This window comes from Dermacentor silvarum, chromosome 5, assembly GCF_013339745.2.
Source record: "Dermacentor silvarum isolate Dsil-2018 chromosome 5, BIME_Dsil_1.4, whole genome shotgun sequence".
NCBI classification, from domain to species: domain Eukaryota; kingdom Metazoa; phylum Arthropoda; class Arachnida; order Ixodida; family Ixodidae; genus Dermacentor; species Dermacentor silvarum.
This window is the reverse complement of record NC_051158.1, coordinates 17,357,697-17,375,200: the sequence shown is the minus strand read 5'-3', so window position 1 is coordinate 17,375,200 and position 17,504 is coordinate 17,357,697. Positions and strand designations below refer to the sequence as shown.

At 46.2% G+C, this 17,504-nt stretch overlaps 1 long non-coding RNA gene across 1 annotated transcript in view; it reads right to left on the bottom strand.

Annotated features, from left to right (window-relative positions):
- Window positions 1-2,281: 2,281 nt before the first annotated feature.
- Window positions 2,282-17,504, bottom strand: part of LOC125945314 (uncharacterized) — a 51,112-nt gene continuing 35,889 nt past the window's right edge. The window contains exons 2-4 of the long non-coding RNA XR_007466808.1: window positions 5,584-5,729; window positions 2,532-2,594; window positions 2,282-2,319 (exon numbers count right to left, since the gene is read on the bottom strand). This is a non-coding gene — a long non-coding RNA (uncharacterized LOC125945314). The remainder of the gene's footprint in view (window positions 2,320-2,531; window positions 2,595-5,583; window positions 5,730-17,504) is intronic.

The window sequence follows — 17,504 nt, the reverse complement described above, 5'->3', positions numbered from 1 at the left end:
TGCCAGTGTGTGCAAAACATTTACCAGTGTTAATATTGCGCTTATTATGCGGAGGTTGTGGGTCCTTTTGCCGCCAAACGAGGGCTTGCTTGCAACGCTGCACTCTTGCAAGTCATTGAGCGCGTCTTCGCTTCTTTCCTCTCTTCCCCCACCGTATGTTAGCTAGCCAGACGCTTGTTGTTGTTGTTGTCGTTGTTGTTGTTGTTCTAGCCTACCACGCATGTGGCTCCTACCCACGGTGGGGGATTGGCCAAGAATTGGGTGGATTAATCCAAATTAATATGAAGGATAAATTTCCGAATATTTATGGAATTAGTATTGAACAGCGTAGAATTATATGTTAAAGTAAATGAGGAAAGTCATATTGAATGATTAATAATTAATTTAAAAATACAAAAAAGATAGAATTTAACAGGGTATTCGTTTGGAGTCTGTTAGGAACCTTTGGACGGCGAAGCAAGCATCCCTGTGGCTGAATCCCAAAGTGGACGCCCCGAAAGAAATAATATTAGGTTCTGTTAAGTCCAGGCCAAGCCTTCGAAAAGGTATTTCCAAAAATCGTTTTCTTGTCCACAGTAAAGCGGCGACAAGATAGAAGAAAGTGATGTATCGTCTCTTCCTCATTACAAAACGAGCAGAGGGGTGAGGGAAACAAACCCGACCTGTGTAAGTAGAAATTTAGGGAGGCAATACGGCAACGTAATTTGGTGAGAGAGACTTCAAACATCTTTGTGTTACAGTATTCGCTACGCCAGGGAAATGTCAGGTGGTACGCTGTTGCTTCGCTGCGTTGAAACATAGCAAAAACTGTTATGTGATTGTTATGGAATTACAGTATACTGGACTTGCATCTTTCAGGTCGTGTACCCTGTGTACAGCCAGACGCTTTTATGGCTAGCATCCCTTCCTTATCTCTTTCTTTTCTCTCTTTATGCTCGTTTATTTCCTTTGTAACAAACATGAAAATAGACGTAAGTACCTAAAGTGCCTCTTTAGTAATACGATCTTATAGCTCTTTGCGTTCCGCTTATTAAATTAGTTCTGATTCTTTCCGTTGGGGTGAAGCGCGTTTGGCGATAACCGGTGAGCTATTCCAAAAATATATGGCGGACAGTAGAACCGTTATTTTCCTGTCACTTGTGCCTAGCATGAGACCCAACACACATATTGTGGAGCCAGTCTTGTAACATTACGACTGATTAATTTTGTTCGCATAGTATTGTCTACTCGTCGATGTTAACGATGAAACGGGATGCAGTAGCGCGGTAAATGATCTGAGCTGATAGGCATCGAAAGACCAGGACCCGTATCCCGAAGTCATTACGAAATGCACGATTTGCCACCGTCGCGGCAATCGTCTCGCTACTTCAATTACTATCATGAGCTCCAGACGCACGAATGGCGGCCACGCATAAACGCGCTCACGTAAGAGAAGTTTTGTGAATACGGGCAGTATAACTTAAAGAAAGAACTGATATCAGTTGAAAATGTGTTTTTGCGATGACTCGAGTGACCGATACTGTGTGGAAGTACGGTCCACAAGGCTGTGAAGGCACTTTTGTGCTTCTCGATGGCGGCTGACCTGTGTGAACGCGTTTGTTTAGTGGTGCCCTCGGCGCGCATGCGCAATGACCGCGTCTTTCCTTCTTCCCTCTCTCATATTTCTATTCCCCTGTTTCCTTCCCCCAGCGTAGGGTAGCATTTCTTATCTTATTACCGTCCCTGCCTTTTCCCTTTCTTTCCCCCAAGTGTGGAACTGTGAGTGTGCACTACCTGAGGTTCATGCATTCAATTCAGTTTATTTCATTTTATTACCTTACAGACCCCATCGTTGAATTACAAAAGGGGCGCGGCACACAAGTAATACTAATACATAGAAGTAAACAAAACAATGCAATGCAAAAGATGCAGGCATACGGGAATACGAGCTACAATAACGTATCACACGGAATTGCAAAATTATTGGCGCTTATGTGAATTACACAAATTCTTGTTGACACTGGAAAATAATTAAAAACAAAAGTGATCATTAAGGGCGCTAATGAAAGATGAGCTGATGAGTGGTGGATGCTATGATTAAAGTTGTTACATTTGAAAACATAACATACTGTAAATAACATTAGCTGCAAACATGAATAAACAAACAACGCCGCAAAGGCGCAGTCGTGAAGACCGCCCAACGTGTTTAGTCATGAAAATACCGTATGCCGTAGGATGTAGATGCAACTCTTTAAAATATGCAAATCTTTGCGGTCACCTTCTTCTTGTTGAACAGGTGCTGCTGGCGGATTCAGACGAGTCCCGACTGGATTCATAGTTCTGAAAAAAAAAAGGAAAAAGAAAAAAGAACGCCAGAGTAGCCGCGTTTTCACCTGTGCTTCAACTCTATGAGTGCGCTCAAATTAGTAGGTGTGAAGCATGCCGACGTAGTGGGCGTGCGAAAAAAAAAGAAATATATTCTCTACGTCATGCGAACTGGTCCAGCTCTTTTTACGTTAAGGCAAGTGGTATTCGCTACAAAAAATGCTCACCCTTGCAGAATGTGGAGATCTCCTAGTGGTGCGGATCTTAAGCCGTGGTACGCTGTTGCTTCGCTGCGTTGAAACATAGAAAAAAAAAAAACGGTTATGCGATTGTTATGGAATTACAGTATACTGGACTTGCATCTTTCAGGTCGTGTACCTTGTGTACAGTGCATTGTATTATTACTGGATTTCAATCATCAATGCAGTAATAAACGTTTTCTAAACAAAGAAGGAAATTAATTTTATTTCAAAGGAAATATTTGCATGTTCATGCGGCGCTAAGAACCTTCAAATATTTAAGGATTCCTGCTTTTTCGACATAATACGGGAACATGGAACACTTTCAATTCATGAGTCTGCTTGTTCTGATACTGAGTTGTCTTTTCGTCCACTTTCATTTCCCTTCAGCTTATCATTCTTACACTTAAATTAAAATAAATAAATTCCGCTTTGCTTTCCTTGGCTTCATTATCTGTTGGCTTAACAAAAATCGTTTGTGTTTAACAAAAATCGGGCCCCTCGGTACCCTTTCTTCTCGTTCACGTTATGATAAGCGTGACTACTGACATGCTCCCGTTGTAAATTCATGTTCAACTTATTGGTTTACTTCACACGAGAAAAGTATTCCGGCTTCTCACCCTCGACCATCCAAGTTTCTTTGTGATACCATCGTACATGCCGAGGAACACTTAGTGCAATCATAATGTGTATCGTGTCGTGAACTTCAATAAGGGCGAAATGCAATAACTTAGATTCAGGTGCACGTTAAAGAATCCCAGGCGGTCACAATTAATCCGAAGTGGTGTCTCGTGATGAAGTCGTGGTTATGGCCCGTAAAGCCCCAAAATTTATTTTTAACAAATTTTAACCGTGTCGCCAACTCTAACTGACCATCGAAAAAATCGTACTTCTTCTCCTAAGCTTTGGGAACAACGCTACGTCCTGATGCTCGCAGTGTTGTGCTGTCTCTCTTATTAACATGGAGTAGCCAGTGCCACCTAAAGACGCCAACCTCTCCTACTGACATAGGAGAGGTTGGCGTCTTTAGGCGGCACTGGCTACTCCTCGTCGCTAGGGAGCCTACATACAACACTGTTGCATGTAGGCTCCCTACTCGTTGCTTGAAAAAAAAAAAAAAGATTTCTTACAAAATGTGCCACCAGTCTATCACAAAGTACAGTCAGCATGAACACAAAGTTGTGTACACGAGGCAACGAACTTGCCGAAGATAAGCATGTACACAGTTGCAATACGCGAGGCCGAGCCTCCCTACCTTGATTTCCCTTGCGCCTGAAGTGTGGCCCCGGAGACGCGATTGGGCACCAGATTTAATTGTGCTTGTGCCCTCTACTGCAGCCGTGAAACATTGAATATTGTTTATTTTCGAATGTAGTGTGTACCTCTTATCCCGATAGTCATTTAGTCTCGACTAGCGCAGCGGCACCCATCATGCGATATGTCATTAACGAAGAGAGATGGGCTAGTTGGTGTTGATGCAATTGCTGTGACATAGTTACTTGCACGAATAATGCTAACGAAAAAAAATGGTGGGACAGGACAGAGCGCTAGCGAGGTACCAGCACTCTGTCCTGTCCCATCTTTTTTTTTTTTCCCCGCTAGTAACTATGTCACAGCAATTGCACCCGATATGTAGCCGGAATTTCGGAAACGGATAGTTCCCTTGCCATTTATACACCGTTTTCTGTCATTCGAAAAATCATGCGCCATTCAAATCTGAAGGTGGATGACCGGCGAAGCTGTTTAGCACACGACGCATAGGTGACATTATTTTGAACACCTTTGTGACCGCCGCATCGAGGAGCCAGAGGAAACTAGACATGCGTGACGTTTCAAAGGCACCGCCACCACGGGAAAGTGGTAGGAAAGGAAACTTTATACTCAAGCGCTTGGAACGCCGACAAAGAGAGGGCGGTGCGAATGTAGACATGGTTGACACAGGTCGCACAACGGCAAATCTTTGAGAAACCTTTATTATATACCTGTGAACCTACTGATCTTGAAAATGTTGCCTATTGATAACTAATCTACTCAAAATGCATATCCAAAAGATGAGACGTATAAGCTTTTGTGTAGAATCAAACGATCTTGCGTAAAATTCGGAACCTGAGTTTTTGTACTCGAAGAACAAAAAAAAAAAAAAGATATCACCGCCACTTCCACGCCGTGAAGATAGTCGAAATGCGAAGCTGTGAACGGCGCTACTTGCGGGGGATACTTACGGCGTTTCTAGCTCGTTCCTCACGCTTTTTCTACGACGTTCCCAGACAAGAGTCCTTGATTTAAGCTCCGTATATACAATCAACGCTAACGCGAATTCCTTTCTCGCTCCACTCCTCCGTTGACCTATTTCTTTCCTACACCGCTATTGGTTGGCGCGCCTCACGATCTCCCCCTTCCAACGTGAGTATTGGACGGCGCGACTTACTTCAATCCCCCTGCCCGCTCTCTTTTTCATCTGCACCCTCTCACAGCATTCTCACAGGTGGAAAGGGGCAGTAGCGCACCCAGGATCTCTGCCAGGGGGGGGGGGGGGGAGGGGTTGGCAGTTTTCCAATACCATCTAAACAGCACTAATTTCGATTTCTTCACTGGAAATTGTCAAAAAATGCGCTTTTTGCGAGTGCGCAGACGATTGCGCGTCTTACATCTTAGTTGCAGTACTCAAATGCGCAAGGAAAGAAAAGGGGTTAAACAAAAGGGGGGGGGGGTTAAGTCGGCCTCAGGGGGGGTTACAACCCCCTGAATCCCCCCCCCCCCCCCTCGTCGGTGCGCCACTGGAAAGGGGTCACTCCAACCCCTTTCACCCTGATGAACTCTTCTTTTCCTCTCCTCTCCCGCTAGGTCACGTGGCCCCTTTTTAGCGAACTCCGACAACGACGGCACAGGGTCCGCATGATCAGCTTCGCTTTAAAATGCGCGGAACCCTAGCCATAAACAGCTTCGCTGTAAGACTGTTTATTTGCGAAACTCACTACCTTAGGAGTGCAGCCGCTCGGCCATAATAACCCTGCTCGTGTGCAAGTATATAAGCACTTACGATGGCCAGCACGAGTGTCGCTGATGCCGGCGCCGGCGTCCGCCCTGCAGCGCCTCGCTGTGGATCCGTCGGTGGCCAGCCAGAGCGGACTCGCAGGGGGCGACGACCAGGGGCCACCGCACCAGCCGCCGGCCGCCAGGGCCCGGCTGCACGAAACACGTTTCGGTGGCGATATGATATACGCTTGCCGAGGAACGAACAAGTAGATGATCGCAGCTACTCGAGAGATACCATTACAGTCACAATAACAACATACTTCAGTAATGTAGAAAGTTGGGCGAGTTGGTGATTAGCCATCATACAGTGTTGGTGAAGCAGCGCACTGACCAGGACAAGGCGGAGAGGCACAAGACACAATGTCTTAGCAGAAAGTGCCGTGTATTCTTGTGTCTCTCCGCCTTGTCCTGGTCAGTGCGCTGCTCACCAACATGGTATGATCACTATATACATGTATATACTGTACCCCACACACAACCACACACAGATCCCACATAGTCGCAATGACCATACACTGTAACGCCCCCGATGGGGGCTCAGTAAATATGGTGTTCCACTGTTTGGCACAGGTGAGGGGCCCGACACCCGGCCGGAGTGGCTGCATTGCGAGGGATACGTAATGCAAAAACAAAAAATCACATCATCTCACCCAACGGTGAGAGAGTGCATTGAGAAGAGAGGAGACGTTTGTACGGGGTTGTTGCGTCTTTATTTAGAGATCGTACGTGATTCCTAGCCTCGGTGCGCGCGGTATCTTGAAGACGCTGCCGTTGCGCTTCGATTTTCCGAGCCCGGAGTTCGGCTTGATAACGCTGACGTTCCACTTCGGCGTGGCGAGCCCGTGTTGCTTCCGTAGAAGTTTCCTGCCGACGCTGACGTTTACGTTCGGCTTCCCGAGCCTTCCTCTGCTTCGCGGCGGTGGTGCTGCCGCTGCACCTAGCGCCGACGTTGACGTTGTTCATGGCGTTTCGCACATCGTTGCACAGAGAGAGAATGACGGAAGCACAGCGAACGCGCGCTTTATACTGTATGGATGGATGGATGGATGGATGGATGGATGGATGGATGGATGGATGGATGGATGGATGGATGGATGGATGGATGGATGGATGGATGGATGGATGGATGGATGGATGGATGAGGCTGAACCCTTTAAACCGGGCGGTGGCATACGCCACCTAGCCATGACTATTAACATATTTTGTACTTTGTGGTGGGTGAAATTTCACCCCTGCCTTGATTTTATCCACCAATCAGATAACCTCTGTTTGGTTATTTCTACCCGCTTAAAGTCTATTTTGCCTTCACTGTCCCTAAACCCCAATGCTTTGAAAAAATCAGCCCCGTTGCCTTGCACTGTAGGGTTAAGCCCTTTACAGAAAAGTATGAGGTGTTCAGCCGTTTCCTCTTCTTCTCCACACGCACAGCACAACGTGTCCTATACCTTGGTACTTGACTCGGTACATCTTAGTCCGCAATACTCCCGTCCTGGCTTCAAACAACAAAGAGCTTCCCCTAGAATTATCGTAGATATTTTCTTTGGCAATTTCTTGCTTGAAAGTTCGGTATGTTCCCAGTGCTGATTTCGTCTGCATCCCTGTTTTCCACAGACCCCTCTCTGTTTCCTTAACCTTTTTCTTAACCGCTGTTTCCTGGTTTGCACCCCTCCTGCAGTCCAAATATTTGATTGACAGTTTTCTGGTCAGCTTCCTCCATTTTGTATCAACATTCCTCATGTACAAATAACTGAAAACTCTCCTTGCCCACCGCTTTTCTGCCATTTCTCTCAATCGCTCCTCAAATTCTATCTTGCTGCTGGCTTCCCTGCCCTCGAATGACGTCTATCCCATGTCACCCTGTACCCCCTGATTTGGTGTATTTCCGTGTGCTCCCAAAGCCAGTCTACCTACCCCTCGCTGCTTAACTTTCAACCTTGCTCGAACCTCTGATCTCATGCACAGGACCGCATTGCCGAAAGTCAAACTAGGGACCATCACCCCTTTCCAAATCCCTCTCACCACTTCGTACCTATTGTAATTCCACAGTGCCCTATTTTTCATCACAGCTGCATTTCTGCTACCTTTAGCCGTCACATATTTTTCATGTTCCGTTAGGTACTCAGCCCCATTGTTTATCCACACTCCAAGATATTTGTACTTATCCACCACCTCCAGCGTAACCTCCTGTATCCTATGCTCGCTGCCCTGATTATCATTAAAAGTCATGACTGCCGATTTTTTTTTACTAAACTTCAAACCTAAGCTATCTCCCTCTTTACCACAGATGTCCATTAATCTCTGCAAGTCTTCCTTGCTGTAAGCCATAAGTACAATGTCATCCGCATACATCAGTCCTGGTAATGACTGTTTAATCCATTCTTCTTGCTTGAAATAGGAAAGGTTGAAGCCAAGTCCGCTCCTCTCTAATTTTTTCTCTAATCTTTGTAAATACAGCATGAACAACAGAGGTGACAGAGGGCACCCCTGCCTAAGCCCTGCTGTATCTGTATAGGCCCAGATACTGCGCAGCTACACTTGCGCCGCCTACCGGCGTACCCTTAGAGGGAGAGTGAGAGAGTTATATGCAATGATTTGCTGCGCCGCACCTGTGGCGGAGAGGGGGAGAGGAGAGGTGGAGAGCGCACTCCACCTCCTGGAGAGGAGAATGAGGGAGAGTTGCGCAAGCGCAGTATGGGTGCGGACGCCGCAGAACGGACACTGCCCCGAGCATAGATGTCGCATCTAAAAAAGCCTACGCTTCTGTGTCGCAGAAAACGTCGCAGCTACGGCCGGAAAGCGATGCATTGATAGTGATAAAAAATATTAGACAACTGCATGAGCTAATGTTTGTAGTTTTATCGCCCGTGTAAATTATCGTAAATAGGCGCTTACCAATTTAACTAACAAACACGGTGTCATGCGCGTGCAGGCAAACGTGAAGAAATCTCACTCGACTGCGAACACTCGCTGTCACCACGGTGTCGTGATGAAGAGCGCCGGCCACGGGAAGACAACGCTTTGGGCTGCCTCTCGCTATAACGCGTTTCCGACACTTGTGACTATGCGACCTCAATTGTTTTATAGACGAAGACAGCGGACGCAAAGCGACCAGCCATCTCGGCTCGCACGATATTTGCACCCTCCGCAGATTATCTTCAACATTGGGTGCGAGGGAGTGCGTTTGATTATTTGGCTGCAAAAAAAAAAAAAAAAAAAAAAAAAACGAAGCGAAGTCGACGTGCCGTCAGTGCTATATACGCTCAATTGCCGCGATGGCGGAGCCAGGGCAGCGTTGTGCGCACTACACTATAAGCACACTAGTGTTCCTGTTGAGCTGCTATGTGTATGCACTGCACTGGAGCGGAACGGGCAGTGACACGTCACGCTAACGTTATCGAACATTTCACTGGGCGCTAGCTATCTCATGCACCATCGAGGTGCGACGTCTGCAGTGCCAGTGACGACGTTCCTTATGAGGCCAACGTTGTGAGAAGCCTGGTAGCTGCTTGGGAGCTGTTCCTTCTACGAAGCAGCAATGGCCTTGCATGCTGCGTCGCGCCAACCTTTCGCACCGGCGTATAGTTGGAACACCGTCCGAGGAGTCCAAGCTCTACGCTAAATCTTGCTATTGCTGTCAATGCTTCGCCCCTTTGGCGAAACTGGCAAATTTTCGTGGCCGTTGTTGTTTAATATTGTTTTTGGCCATCTTGCATTTGAGGAACGTTTTTAATCCGCAGCGGTTTTGTCAAATGTAGCCAGGTTTTCCTGCCGGTCGGTTGTCCGACCGTTTTCGAGAACCGGCTGCAGTTATCAAACGCCAGATAGTGCCCGAAGTGCCGGTGAAGCAGTGCGCAATCACTTATCGCTTGACACTTAACGCTTACGGCTTCTCAGAAAACAGCTAAGCACAAGGTCGCGGGATCAAATTCCGGCCACGGCGGCCGCATTTTGATGGGGGCGAAATGCGAACATACCAGTGGACTTAGATTTATGTGTACGTTAAAGAACTCCAGGCGTTCCAAATTATTCAGGAGTCCCCACTACGGCGTGCCTCATAATCATATCGTTGTTTTCGCACGTAAAACCCTATAATTTAATTTTTTTAGTCAGAAAAGAGCGCCCGGGGTCTTCCAGAAGTAGCGACTGTTGATGTTGACGTTAGCCCTAGGCGTCTAGCTATGTAAGTGACGATTGACGCTAGACGCCCTATGCGCTTAAGTGACGGCGGGACACTCTTTATAAGAGAGGCTCGCTCCTTCGCCCCGGGTCTCCGCTTCGCTTTACAGGACTGATCTTTAAGACCAAACTGCCTCGCCCCAAGAAGCTTCTTACCCTAGCCGAGTTGGAGCGCGCCGAGACTGCTCGTCATGGCTATGCGGCTTAGACGCCTGAGGTCCGCGCTATCCTACTGGAACGGATCGCCGAACGTGAACTCTACCAATAAAATGAAATCAATAAAACCAATGGACCTTAAATGTCAAAGTAATGTACATATGCGCAGTAATGGAACATAATGTATGTAATCATCTCTAACACTTCAGTGCAATGAAACATTTCGTCTTTAAAAACCACTGAAACGTTCCCAGCGCACATTCCACCAGCGCACACGATACGAATTCGGTCGCCAGTTCGCTCCGGGACATTCGGACATTTCCTGAGAACCCTTCTAACCAAACACAGCAATGGTTCGCATCGCGTCACACTCAACTGCAGGTTGTAGCTGCCGGAATTTCTTTTTCTGATGTTTCGAATTTGAGGGCTCGGCTTTGAACCGGGGGTCGGCCTAGATTCGATTAAATACAGATATTCCCACACGCTGCGGCACGAGAGACGTATTTCAAGCTCTCAATTAGACGCCACAACAGTACAGAAAAACAAAAAGGCGGCAGAAGAGTTCTGTGTTGCTCCGCGTTGCCAGTGCTTTCCCCTATCGCCCCATTAGAGGAAAAGAGACTCGTAGAGTCGTTAGGCGGCGGTGCGGTCGTTATGAGCGAGCTGATTAGGCGGAAACATTGCCACGCGCCTGAGAAGGTGAGAGAGGGCGACTCGCGGTTAACTGCCGGAACGTGACTTCATCGTCTACCTGGGTTCGCGCTTCGTTTGCTTGCTGCTCCTGTCTTTTCGCGGGAGAAAGCGTGAATAATGATTCCAAACAACCCTGCGAGGACTCGGTAGGTATCTATGGCGCTGACCTTTGATCCGGTCATGTCGCGCCCGTATTTTATTATTTAGAGGGACACTAAAGAGGAGCACCAATTCAGTTTAGGCTGATTAATTACTCTCTCAAAACTGCATTTTCGCTAATTTCGCGGTAAAATAGGTTGAATATTGTGAGATAAAATGAAAACCTAAATAAAACGGCTCTTCGAACTTCGCGCCATGATCCCTAGCGCCAGTACGTCATTGTGACGTCAGATATTTCGAAGAATGTCTCTCCTATTTATGCCGTTGAGGCGCAGTAGAAAATTTTGAAACTTGCCAAGCCCCGTCCTTGCCTGCTTTAGAATACAAATTGTAATACGTGTCATTGTAATGCAATCTAGTCTGCCTAAACTATTTACAAGGCCGGAGCAGATGACGTCAGCATTTATGACGTCACGATGAGCTGGTGCTTCAAGGCAGCCTCGCCACTAAGTCATTCGTTTTTGCTTCTTTTCTGGCTTTCCGGACCTCCTGTTGCGGTAAGAGTGCTTTCCTTTTTGGTGTTGTAGGAGGGTAACTTATTAATCCGGTTCAACTTATTTTGCTCTCTTAAGTGTCCTTTTAAAGAGATAGAAATAGAAGAAATGAAATGCAGGGAGGTTAACCAGACGAACGTGCGGTTTGCTACCCTGCACTTGGAGAAGGGGGTATAGGGACGAAGAGAGAGAGCGAGAGGATACAAAGAGCACAGTTTCGCGCACATTTGAAGGTTCGTACCAAGTCTACACATGGTCGCCGAGACCTGTCGAATGTAGGTACTGGAAGGACGCAAGTGTCCATTTAAAACCTTCACAAAGGCAGTCGGGGCGAAGATGAAGTCCAAAGGGAAATTCCTTTGTCCAGCCGATGGCGATGTGTTGCAAGTGCCTTCGTGTGTCGTGATCATCATCATCATCATCATCATCATCATCATCATCATCATCATCATCATCATCATCATCATCATCATCATCAGCCTATATTTTATGTCCACTGCAGGTCGAAGGCCTCTCCCTGCGATCTCCAGTTACCCCTGTCTTGCGCTAGCGTATTCCAACTTGCGCCTGTAAATTTCCTAACTTCATCATCCCATCTGGTTTTCTGCCGACCTCGACTGCGCTTCCCTTCTCTTGGTATCAATTCTGTAACCCTAATGGTCCACCGGTTATTCATCCCACGCATTACATGGGCTGTCGTGGTACCTTGGTGTGTCGTGGTACCTTGACAGAAATACCAAATTTCCTTACCGCATCCGTATAGACGGTTTTGCACGAGCCTTGGCAGCAGTGACTCTGCGACCACAAGAAACTTCCGGTCCAGCCTCCTATCGACCCGTGAAAGGGAAAAACTGTCATCCACCCAGAGAGAGAGAGAGAGAGCAAGGAGAGGAAAGGCAGGGAGGTCAACCGGAAGAGCGTCCGGTTTGCTACCCTACACTAGGGGTAAGGGAAAGGGGGAATAGAAAGAGGAAAATAGGGAGAGAGTGAGTACTGAGTACACGTGGGACGATGTACAGAGACACTATAAGTGGCCTCTTAAACCGGTGCACAAAGCTACGAAGAAAACCCGCACGGGTTTCTCAGAAAAATCTTCGCAGTTGAAGAACGAATTGTCCTGGTCCAGAATTCGTACTACATACGGCGGATGACAATCTCCCTTTCATGAAATTTCTTGGTGCGAACCTTCAAATGAGCGTGCAACGGCGCGCTCTCTCTCTCCTCTCTCTCTTTTCGTCCCTATACCCCTTCCCCCAGTGCAGGGTAGCAAACCGGACGTGCGTCTGATTAACCTCATTGCCTTTCCTTTCTTCTGTTTCTCTCTCTCTCTCTCTCCTCCACCATATACGGGCTTCCGTAATGCTGATTTGCCAGATTCCTTGTCCCTGTGATTCGAGTCGTCGATTAACTCTCGCTGCGATCTGCTAGCCTCCTCATTAGCTCAGATCGTAAAGCGACCGCCCCGGAAAGGCCCGGGTTCGATCCCCCAAACCAGGACAAATTTTCCTTCAACTGCCATGTTTTCTTTCTTAAATACCTGTAGGAGTTTCGTTTGTGGCTTCGTGCCACATACGGATGGATGACGACAATCTCCCGTTTCACCTATTTTATAAAGGTGACTGAGGTAATGAAATATATGTTACAGTGGAGATATTTGTCGTGAAGCGAAGAATGATAATATAGTTTATGAAATGAAGTTAACCTAGAGATTTTACGACGAGAAGCAAGAGATGAAAGTTCGAGGTTAGTTTTAATTGCGGTTATACTAGCAGCTCGAACATAATTTGCACAGATAAAACGAGCGCAGGAATTTTGGACAACTTCTAGTGAGATAATAAGGTTAGCGTGGTTGGGATCCCATATGGCAGATGCATACTGTAATTTTGGCAGTATTGGTGTTTTGTAAGGTATTAAGCTTGAGAGAGGATGGTGCATTATAAAAGCTGCGGCACAAATAACCCGAATTGCGATTTGCATTGTTAGTAATGTGGTCGATATAGGTTGACCAGGGGATAATAGGGGTAATAGGAGCCTCTAAAACGCAGTGTTGTTGACTAAGTGCATCGTATAATTAGCAATAATCCGAACAAGGGCATAAATTTACATTTGTTAGTTCCATTAGTTCCAGTGTTTAGTTCCGTGAGCGATTCGTTACACCAATAAGTTATGGCGTTGAACTCGGACTATTGATGTCTTCGTCATTTTTTCTCTATGAATAAGGCAATCATCTGCGAAAAGATGAATGTTAAATTTAATCATGGAATGGAGGTCGCTTATATACACGAGAAATAAGAGGCACAAGAATAGAACCTTGCGACGCACCAGACTGTACCACATTGAAAGAAGTTATGGTCATGAGCATAAACAAATCGTGAGCGTATAATTAAAAAGCACTCCATTCATCTTAAAACATTAAAACCAAGATTTAGGTGCTGAAGCATATGAAGGAGGAATGTATGGCTTACTATGTTGAATGATTTTGAACGATCTAAATATGTGTAATCGGTAACAGAATACTTTTCTAGAGCGTGGTGTAGTTTATGAGTGAAGGGAGATTAGTTGTGTCTCGCACGAAAATTATTTTCGAAACCTGGCTATGCCAAAGAGAAAAATAAGTTCCACTCGAGGAAGTGAGCTAAAATGAATGAATAATATGTGTTCAAGTAGTTTACTACAGGCGGTAGTTAGCGGAATTGGCCGGTAATTATGGATTATGGAGTTATGGTGATTTGTTACCGAATTTATGGAGTGGAACCGCTTTTCAACTCCGTCTTCGTCTGTCTGTTTCTGCCTCTCCCGATTTTGTTTCTTTCATCTTTTTTTTTTTCGCTGTATTGACATCGGTGTCGTAGGAAGTGTAAACAGCATCCAACTGTGGCGCTGGGAGACTCAGCTTTGAAATCTACCATAGGACACTTAGTTCCTTTTTTTTTTTTTAAATTTGAGCGACAGCTTCTACTTGGCGAGGCAGACGATGATCACGAACCTTACGACGACATCCCAAATCGGGGTGGTAGGCAAAGAAGTCTTCGTTTTCAAACAGCCTTACCGCGAAGTGTAGCGAAACGCATAGCCTCTTTACGACGCGTGAAGCTACGGCGATTATTATTTCTCCTTCGGACTTTTCTTGGTTCTTATGCGCATGGTTGTGTAACTTTGAGTGTTAGCCAGCGCCGCCCGCGGCCGTTAGAGTGATTGTGTAACATTCAGTGATTCCTAGGTTTCACGTGGTACGTGGTCTTTGAAGCAAGCACGGGACCAATAAACCACTCATGTAAGCCTTTGAAAAAAAATAATTGGAGAAATTGTCTTACTTTAATAACTAAATAATTTGAGACGGGGTTTACATTTGTAATATTATCTTTCTATTAGTAAAGAGAAATGAAATAAAAGTGAAGGTAAAGAATGTGTCTCTGTTTGGACATCGAATCAAACTTCGCCGTAACGGCCATATCGTATGTTAAACGAATTATTTCGACTTCACCGCTACCGTTGGTGCTCAATACAAGTTTCAACAACCTCCACACATAGACCTGAAGCAACTAAAAAAAGCTGTGAAAGGTATTCTGGCGCGATCAGCAGACGGGCGCGAGGACCCGTTAGAATTTCAAAGGACGCTGCAGCCATTAAAAGAAAGAGCGGCTCGGAGGAAACCAGACGCAGAGGTCGGCGAAAAAGAGCAGAGCAGCTTGCCCGCAGGGCACTGCTGCGTCGCAGTGGGGCCTTACGCGCGCAGAGGCTCGAATCGATGAGCAGCGCGCGCCCTTTCGCTCGAAGTCCTCTTTGCGCCCTTTTACGGTCGGCCCGTTGTGTCCTGTTGCTGTTGTGTCTCGTCCTTTTCCGGCTGCATTCATTGACCCTGTCTTGTATCGCGTGTACTTAGCGCGCTTCAGGGCATCGGAAATTGTTTTTATACATATAATAACCTACCACTGTATATGTATATCCTGTCTTTTCCTGATATGTATGTATGTTGTATGTATGTATGTATGTATGTATGTATGTATGTATGTATGTATGTATGTATGTATGATGTATGTATGTATGTATGTATGTATGTATGTATGTATGTATGTATGTATGTATGTATGTATGTATGTATGTATGTATGTATGTATGTATGTATGTATGTATGTATAGTATGTATGTATGTATGTATGTATGTATGTATGTATGTATGTATGTATGTATGTATGTATGTATGTATGTATGTATGTATGTATGTATGTATGTATGTAGTATGTATGTATGTATGTATGTATGTACAGGTTCTCCCACGTAACTTTAGCGAAAGATAAAAAAATATGCAAATGCCACGTAATTCGATAGAACCTAGGTAATGTTGTTTGCCGTCGCTTGGAGATACTCATATTATTTTTTTTTGCATTCCGCCTAATCACATAGTTAGTCCTAATTAATCAGCTTCTCAAATGTTATAATTACGAGATGAAAAGTGTCAATGAGAAAATTGTAGAGCAACATGAGAAACTCCCGATACAGCTTTCTGTTGCTCAATACGTGCTACATAAAAGTGCTTTTCCGAGCGTGAAAGAAGCCCGCGTGTACACGGAACATTGCCGCGCGACTGGCCGCTCGTGGCACTTTCCATGTAAACGCATTGTATAACTGCTTACCATTCCATAACCATTCATACCATTCCATACCATTCCATAACTGCTATATATTGAATTCTTTTGTCTTTAAGTGCACCCACCCCTGTAAAAACACCATTTGGGGTTAACAGAATACTGAAACAAATATGCCTAGTCCTGAAGGCACAGTCCAGCTCAAGCACCCTATTTGCCTTTTCCTTGTACACCTATCTACACAAAACACCAAGTAGTTACTAACAGAGCGGTATAATTTATCGATGCCATCTTTTACATGGACTTGGATCGATCTATTCATTTTGCTGATAAAGATGCCGCTGAGTATTGGTGCGACACTAGAGCCGATGCATACATCAGTATTCTGCACATATCGTTCGTCACCAACACGGACCGCAGTGGAATTTAAACAAACGGACAGCAGTTATGGAAACGCCTCCATGGACAATGATTCCCTTCTAACAAACTCTTCTTTGTCGTTAGAATCGGTTATGCATATCTTAACGCTTCGAAGAACGTCTTGATTAAGTAATGAAGTAAAAAATGACGCAATTTCGCCCGAAAGGTGGAGCATCGATTGCGATAGCAAATTAGTCGACAACCATGAGAACGGTAGTTTTATAGGCCGTATAAACTTCTAAACATTTGCTTACTAACTAAATTAACAAGCACGGTGTGACGCGTGCAGCGGTAAACATGAACACATCTCGCTCGATGACCCCGCGCAAACTCGTTGTAAAAACGCTGGAGTGAGGAGGCGCGGCAGCAGCAGCGAGCAAATTGACCTTCGTGCCGTCTCTCGCTTCAACGCAATCTAAACGCCGCAAGCTCAGCGCATACGAAGCTACCGGCACTAGTTGCACTTTGTCCACATCGCAGATACTTTGAAGATGAGGCCCGCGCGGGCATGCACTTTTTCTACGTCGCAGATCGCTTTCAAGATACGGCAGCCGCGTGGCCGCCGCCGGAGTAGCCCCCCCCCCCCCCCCCCCCCCCTTTTCCCGCCTTTCTGCTGTGCCTCGTGCGCGACAGCGCGCTTCCGCCCCGCCTTTCTCCCTCGCGCGCGCGACATTGAGCCGCAATCGTCGGCTGACTCTCGCAAGCTTTCACTCGCACATACAGCGCACGACGCGTGGCGACGATGTAGCCAAGTTTGGACCTTACACGGAACCTCACGACCACGTCCACGGCCATGTCCACGACCACGTCCATGACCCTGTCCACGACCACGGCAGAAATACGCCTACAGTGTCCATATAATTGCTATCGCAATAATAAATCGTCCACGTCGATGCTGGCAGTCACTCAGTGCCCCGGGTTTCGGACTACCAGGAACAGAACCAACCCGTATGCCTCTGGTATTCTGAACGGGTCCTCCAGCTGTAAGGGCTCCGAGTGCTTCTGGAGGAAACCTGACACCACACGGAGCTATGCGTTCCTTTCCGAAAATATTGCTCAGAGTGGAGCATGCGGGTCTTTCGAACATAAACCCATTACAGCGTCAGTCCCGGCCGGGGTTATTTCTTACACACGCGGTTATTTCCTTAAGGCCTAGACCCTCCAAGGAATTCAGGGCTCGGTGACGCACATTCTTTGCACTTCGGTCTATTCTTCTAAGATGTTTCGCGAATGCTCCTTTA